Consider the following 7,116-nt stretch of genomic DNA (forward strand, 5'->3'; position numbering starts at 1 on the left):
TGTCATGTCCAAGAAATGTCATTTAGTTATGTCTTTTTAGCATTCAATTTATTATTTTTATCTTGGTGTTCCGACACAGCTGATTTTAAAACGCAAAAATGTGGGGTGCACTGGAAAGCAAGAATTTCAGCTCCATTATGAGATCTTGGAATATTTTCATTTGTACTCCAGGATTGTGCACATATTATGTAGTTTGATAACCTTCTCCTTCCCAGCAGGTGGATACTTGGGTACTAGGTTTGTGTACCAGTGTCATTTCTCTCCAATTTTTCTCTTAGCATGCCTTATCATTTCTAACCAATTTTCTTAGCATGGCTTATCATTTCTCACCAATCTTCTTAGCATGCCTTGTTATTAGCACAAACTATTTCTTTCTGCATTTGTGCATAGCAATAATTTGATGGTGAGCAGTGCAATATTTAACCTTTCCTATTTTGCCAATACAAATTTTGAACGTGCATTTAAGTATGTGGAGTGCTAGTTTTGCTGCCTGCTTGTAACTGTTTTTTCCATTCTTGATCTGTTCCCACATATATTTGAAAACATTCTTATCATGGTGATAGTCTGAATGTGTTGGCTTGGCTGTGATTTTACCTATCGACCTGATTGCTTATTCTGGCCATATTTTTTATAGGATCTGACTTTGTGTTGTTGTTTAACCTGAGGTGTGCATTGAAGGGTTGTGTTCCCTGTGCTGTTGTTTAACCTAATGTGTCTGTTGAAGGGTCAGGTACCCTGTGTTGTTGTTTAACTTAAGGTGTGTGTTAAAGGGTCAGGTACCCTGTGCTGTTGTTTAACCGGAGGCGTGCGTTAAAGGGTTGTGTACCCTGTGCTGTTGTTTAACCTGAGGTGTGCCTTAAAGGGTTGTGTACCCTGTGCTGTTGTTTAACCTGAGGTGTGCATTGAAGGGTTGTGTTCCCTGTGCTGTTGTTTAACCTAATGTGTCTGTTGAAGGGTCAGGTACCCTGTGTTGTTGTTTAACTTGAGGTGTGTGTTAAAGGGCCAGGTACCCTGTGTTGTTGTTTAACCTGAGGCGTGCGTTAAAGGGTTGTGTACCCTGTGCTGTTGTTTAACCTGAGGTGTGCATTGAAGGGTCGTGTATCCTGTGCTACCTCTGCACTGTGTCGTCTTCAACAGGTTCCCATCCTCGTTGCCAGTTTTGTAAGACAGGACTCAGAGGATAACATCAATTAGAGCTTTATTCAGCACGTTACAATGGCCCCTGGCACATCCCTGATATCCGGCAACTGTCTGCTTCAGAGCTTCTCAGAATCCACACACACCAGATTCCAGAAGTGGAATCATCCATGTTGCGGGGAAACAGCTTCACAGTACCAGGGTGAAAATATACAATACAGAACATAACACTCTGGGAGTAGAGGCTTGACAAATCAGCACAGCACCCTCAAGATGCAGGTGTCTGTTTACAGTGCAGGGAGCTATCGTAAAGAAGCTTAAAGGAAATACGCTTATTTATTGTTACCTGTGATATTTCATAACAAGATAGACGGTGACAGCTACACCTATGTGAAATGCTTGGATAGAGCTAAGACATGACTTCAAACTTGTGACCGGCACAACTTTATTTTACATTGTAGCCTGCGGCAGCTGGTCTCATGATGAAAGGCGCAGCTTTTCTTTGGAATTCTAGTTTTCCACACTGTGCTGTTTGGACACTCGGTGATGGACCCACTATCAGGCTGTGCCACATACATTGTGTAGTACTCGGGGTTCATGGTCTTGATAATGTCACGATGCAATGTCATGTCGCAATGTTGTGGGTGCGGGATTCTACCCGAATAAGATGCTCTGTGGCCCGGGAGGGGAAAATCACCCTACATTATTGGTGTCTGTTACTAAAGGTGTTCTACCTTGACAACTAATGTGTTGCAGTCACTTCAACATTTTGGCAACAATCGCCCGCCACATGTTGTGAATGACACCAGTCTGTGGTGTGAGTGGAGTCGGTGCTGGGGCCAGCAGCAGCCGCTGGGTGTGTGTCACATCTAAAGGAATTTTGAGACATAGGTAGCATTGGAAAAGGAGTTTTAAGTCGGTGCTTCCAGTCAAGATTTATGTCAGGTGGCCGAAGTGAGTAATGGGCATGTTTACTTTTCACAAGCTGTGTCTGCCTGCTGTATCTGCAGTGTAACATTGCCTCATGCACCGAGGCCTCTGCTGTACTGCCATGTCAAGCGCTCTACACTGCTGGCCTTATAATGTGTGAAGACTGCGTCTCTCAAGATGTGTGTTTTGTGGCCGAAGTGTGACCGGAGATTGCTGTGAGTAATGGGAGCATCAGACTGTCTCGCCTGCGATGTTTGCCCGCTGTAGCTGCTGAGCGTTGTTGCCTCACAAGGCCTCTGCTAGGCTGCCTGGCTGGGCACACACACTAAACATCTGGTCTTGTGTTGGTAAAGACTGCCCGCTCTCTACACGACGTACCTGTTGGAGCCAGTCCTCTACTATTTTGGGTCAGTGCACACTGTGGAGGACAATTCATCAGTTATGCTCTGTGTCTGGGGCATTTCTGAAGACGGGGAGTCATGTCTCATGGGACAAATTAGAGGAAAGGCTGTATCCTCTTTCTGAGTAGACTGAGTGGTTTTCAGTAGAAGAAAATACCTTGGCAAGCAAGACCCAGCAAGACATTAACACTTTCGGAGCTCCCCTGGCATTTAATTATGGCACGTTCCTCAATTGTGATTCCACCCCCATTTGTGGCAAAACAGGGTCAACCTTCCATTCAAGGAGAGGAGTGGATAGACCTGTTTGATAATTACATTATTGCACTGGATGGGCTGGAATTCACTCCTGAATGGAATAAATTGTTGTTATTAGACACCAGTAGCAAGGAGGCTCATCATATTTTTTTTTTTTTTTTTTAAAACCTTTATTGACATTTCAACCAAATACAAGCATGGGCCTACAACCCCCGGGGCTGGCCGCTAAGCAGTTAGATTGGCATAGAACACATTTTAAATCACATGCAGCACCTCGGGGAGCAGAATCACCATGCTAACGTACTCTTGGTCACTGAACAGCACAATTAGAAAAACAGGATATAAAAGGTTTTCATTTTATAATATAGGATGGAAGGATCAGGTGCCGAACAATTTCCCAGCAGCGAAAAACGGCAGGCAGATTAGTAAACGTGTCAACAGTAAACTGCAATCGGTCAAATCAATGGCGCTGAAACAAACGGTTCAGGATATGAAGGAATATTGCGGTCAATTCGCGCCTGCTAGTCACCTGCCCTAAGACCCAGAGAACACCACGAAAATTGAGGCACAGATTAAAAAGCAGTGATCAATACCAAAGGAAACCCACTGCACTGACCCAGAAAAAGAAAAAGACAAAGAAAGATAAGAGAAGAGAACAAAGGCCATAGAAACAAAATAAAAACGAAAAATCCCCTCCCCCAACACCCCACCCTGCACCCCTGCATATGACTACGGCACCCCCCCCCCCCCAGCAGTGTGCCTGTCGCCCGAGAACCAAACCCGAAATTTAGAAGAAACAGAGAAAAAGAAGAAAGAAAGGAAACCCCATCCAGCGGGGAAGTGGAGGAGGGCGATAGTCTCTGCGCTCCCGGTCTCTCCCCCCGCCCTAACAAAGGGGGCCCCCCTAAGCCAGCACGAATAAAGTTGACCACCCTACGAAAATACCCCGGGGGGAACCACAAACCCCCCGCCCCGGAATCCGTCTGTTAATGAAGCAGTCCTGTTACCAATAGATCCATCGTAAACAATTCAACCCACATTTTCAGCCTTGGCCCCGTCTATCAAAGTTGCTGAGTCCCTCGAATAAGTACAGCCCCATCTCCGGAAAGTCAAGAGTCACACAGTAGTAGCCAAAGCTTGGGCCAGCAAATGGGAGAGGAATAGCAGATCCCAACGCACACGGCTTGCACAAACGATGTCCTTCCCTGTCTCCGACGCCAAGCATCGTTACATCCGCCATTTTGGGAGCCCGATAGGGGAGGGGGTGCGACTCGTTCCGATACAGATTGTAGTGTAGGCCAACAGTGTCCAGGATGGGGGAAGCAGTGAAATGTTCCGATAACTGTAGGACCGATGTTTCCGAGAACTTAAGAGAGTCATCAATCTCAGCACACACGATGAGTTCCATTTCTTCGGGGGCAGGCACAGCTTCCAGCACCGGGTCCAGACGCGCCACTAGGGTGCCCAACAGGAGGCAAGTCGGCTGCCGGGTCTCAAAAATCAAATCAGGGCTTGCTCCCGGTCCTATGACCCCATCTGCTGCCGACAGCAAACGGTTGACCTGGGCCCTCATCGTCGCGCGAAGCGCCGCAAGTTCCGCCGTTACCATCCGCAAGGAAGGGCCACATTGAGCCCGTTCCGCCAAGTTCAACACGTCCGCCGGCATAACGATCCCCACAGAGAGGCACCTCCTCCGGGGCAGGATACGCCGGAGCAGAATCAGGCCGTGAGGGACGGGCCAGCAGTACGCAGCAACGCGCGGCGGGACCCCCACCCCGGGGCACCAGCGGTGCTAGTGCTGGGCCTCCGGGCCGGGGCCCCCCGCGACGCAGCACCGCGCGCCACACGTCACCTCACCTCAGGTACAGCACCAGGCAGCAGATGGTTGCCAAAGAGTCCAGAGAAATGTTCAAAAGTTCCAAGGACCGGACCCAACCACTCTCCTCAGTCCGTTGTTGTTCACTTTGGACCCGGGTAGACCAGCAATCGAGACCCCGGCTTCCAGTCTGAGTTAGGCCTCAAACCATTTTCGATGTTACTTCACCCCAGATCATCCGAAAAATTCCGTGGTCGCACCATCGGGGTGCCGACTAGTTCACCCACACGAATCCGGGGCAGGAGAACAGGATATTCGACAGGATAAGCAAGCGTAGGACGGAGGTCAGCGGAGCCGGGAGACTATGCGGCCATCTTGGTTGGTGTCGTAGCTCCTCCCCCGCTCATCATATTTTTAAATATTTAACTTAGATGCTGTGTAGGGACAGTCAGCCTGTCGAGGATGTGTTCAAGGAGGCAAAACTACGTCTGCAAAAAAGGTTTGCCTAGGAGGAAAATACTGTAATGTAATGTTACAAGTTTTATAGCAGCCCTCAAAAACCAGGCAAGACCAGGGGCAGAGTTAAAAAGCACAGGAGCATCTGTGGGCAGAAAAAAGGATGTAATCTCCATTGCCAAGGTTGTTGAAGAATTGGAGGGTTGTTTGAAAGAGAGGAGTAGGAAAGAGGCTGTTGAAGAAGAAGTTGCTGCGGTTGGAAAGACCAAGCAAATACAATAATCAAGCACAGAGAGAGGCAAAAGCGAAGGGTTGCTCCAGGTGCTGCAGTGCCTATCATACCAGTGATTCAAAGTGGTGTTTCACTTCAAACAAGGAGGGCAGAAGATGTGGGCATAGAGGTCAGTATGCCTGGGTTTGTAAAGAGTCTGCCAAATCCCATGCTGCAGTTACCAATGACTTCAGTTGGGGAGACGAGAATGAGGATTGTGTGTTGATGGTTCTCCCTGGCTTGGTAGAATATGTCAGAAGGATTCAACCAAAGGCACAGTTGTGGCCAGCATGGCTCACGGGTGGGGCGCCCAGGCGAGGGGTAACGAGGGAAGGGGGGTCGCGTTGGGACGGGGGGTTCAATAATTTAAGAAAAATAAAACCTATCTTTTTGCCGGCCCGGGTCTTGCATCTTCACTGCTCGGTCTGCTCCTGCTGGCCTGCCTCCTGCCGGCACAGGCAGTTCGGTCTGGACTGTTCCTATGAGGCAAAGGGTCAAGACTGATTTGCATATGGCCATTTCTGAACTGGGGTGGCTTGGTGAGCGAAATAACAATGGATTGAACCCAGATCTGTGACTGGGGGTGAATGTTTTGCCATAGTGCAACATTCCGTCCATCACCTTCTTTGTTTTGATGTTCACCCTATGTGGGAAGGGTATGCCCAGACGTGGGTCCCGTGCTCACTAAGCCACTGGAGTCAAGCTATCCTGGCTGATGAAGGCTGATTGCCAGAAACCGGTCCTAGGATGCTTGATTCCGGTCCAGGGAAGACATGGCTTGGCAGTTCAGTCTGGACTGTTCCCATGAGGCACAGGGTCAAGACTAATTTACATATGGCCATGTCTGAACTGGGGTGGCTTGGTGAGCAAAATAACGATGGATTGAACCCAGATCTGTGACTGGGGTGAATGGTTTGCCATTGTGCAACATCCTCCCTCGCATTTCCCGCTGCTACCACCCTGCTGCCCCGTCCCCCTGGTGCCCTATTTGCCACCCCACTCCCGCTTCCCAGCTGCTCCTCCCTCCCTTAGCCCTTCTTATGGAGGCCGCGCAGTGGCCGTGCCGCTCCCGTCCGCGCCTGGACCGCGCCCAGCGCCAGAAACCCTGGCCCCCTCCGAAACCAAGTAACCCGACTGAGATGCGACACCACGATCCTCCACGCACGCAACACGGCCGACCAGCCGCCTGCTACAAATCCACCCCAAAGCGCACCCACGGACCCTTCTCCTGCCAAACCTGCAAATTCACCTGCGTCAGAACCTACATCTCACCACCCAGACCAGGCAACAACCACCACCACCTCAAGTGCATCTTGCTCAACACCCGCTCCGTCCATAAGCATGCCGTCGAACTCTGGGACCTCCTCGACACAACAGCACCAGACATCACCTTCCTCACAGAAACCAGGATGAACGCCTCCTCAGCCCCCGACATCACCATAGCCATCCTGGACGGCTACAAGATCTCTCGAAAGAACCGCGTCAACCAAACCGGAGGAGGAATCGCCATCATCTACAGGAACACCATCAACGTCATGACCAACTCCGAAGATGCCCTCATCACCGCCGAACACCTACACTTCCAGATCCAAACCGACCCCAAGACCACCCTCAGAGGAACCCTCATCTGCAGAACCCCGGGCCCACGCACACAATTCAGTGAAGGCATCACCTACTTCATCAGCTCACACGCCCATCAGACTACATCCTCCTAGGGGACCTGAACTTCCACCTGGAGACCAACAATGACAACACCACCACCACCCTGCTCGACAACCTCGCCAACCTCGGACTCAAGCAATTGGTGAACTCCCCCACCCACTACGCCAGCCACATGCTCAACCCTGTGT

Source organism: Lissotriton vulgaris, chromosome 1_2 (assembly GCF_964263255.1).
Source record: "Lissotriton vulgaris chromosome 1_2, aLisVul1.2, whole genome shotgun sequence".
NCBI classification, from domain to species: Eukaryota; Metazoa; Chordata; class Amphibia; order Caudata; family Salamandridae; genus Lissotriton; species Lissotriton vulgaris.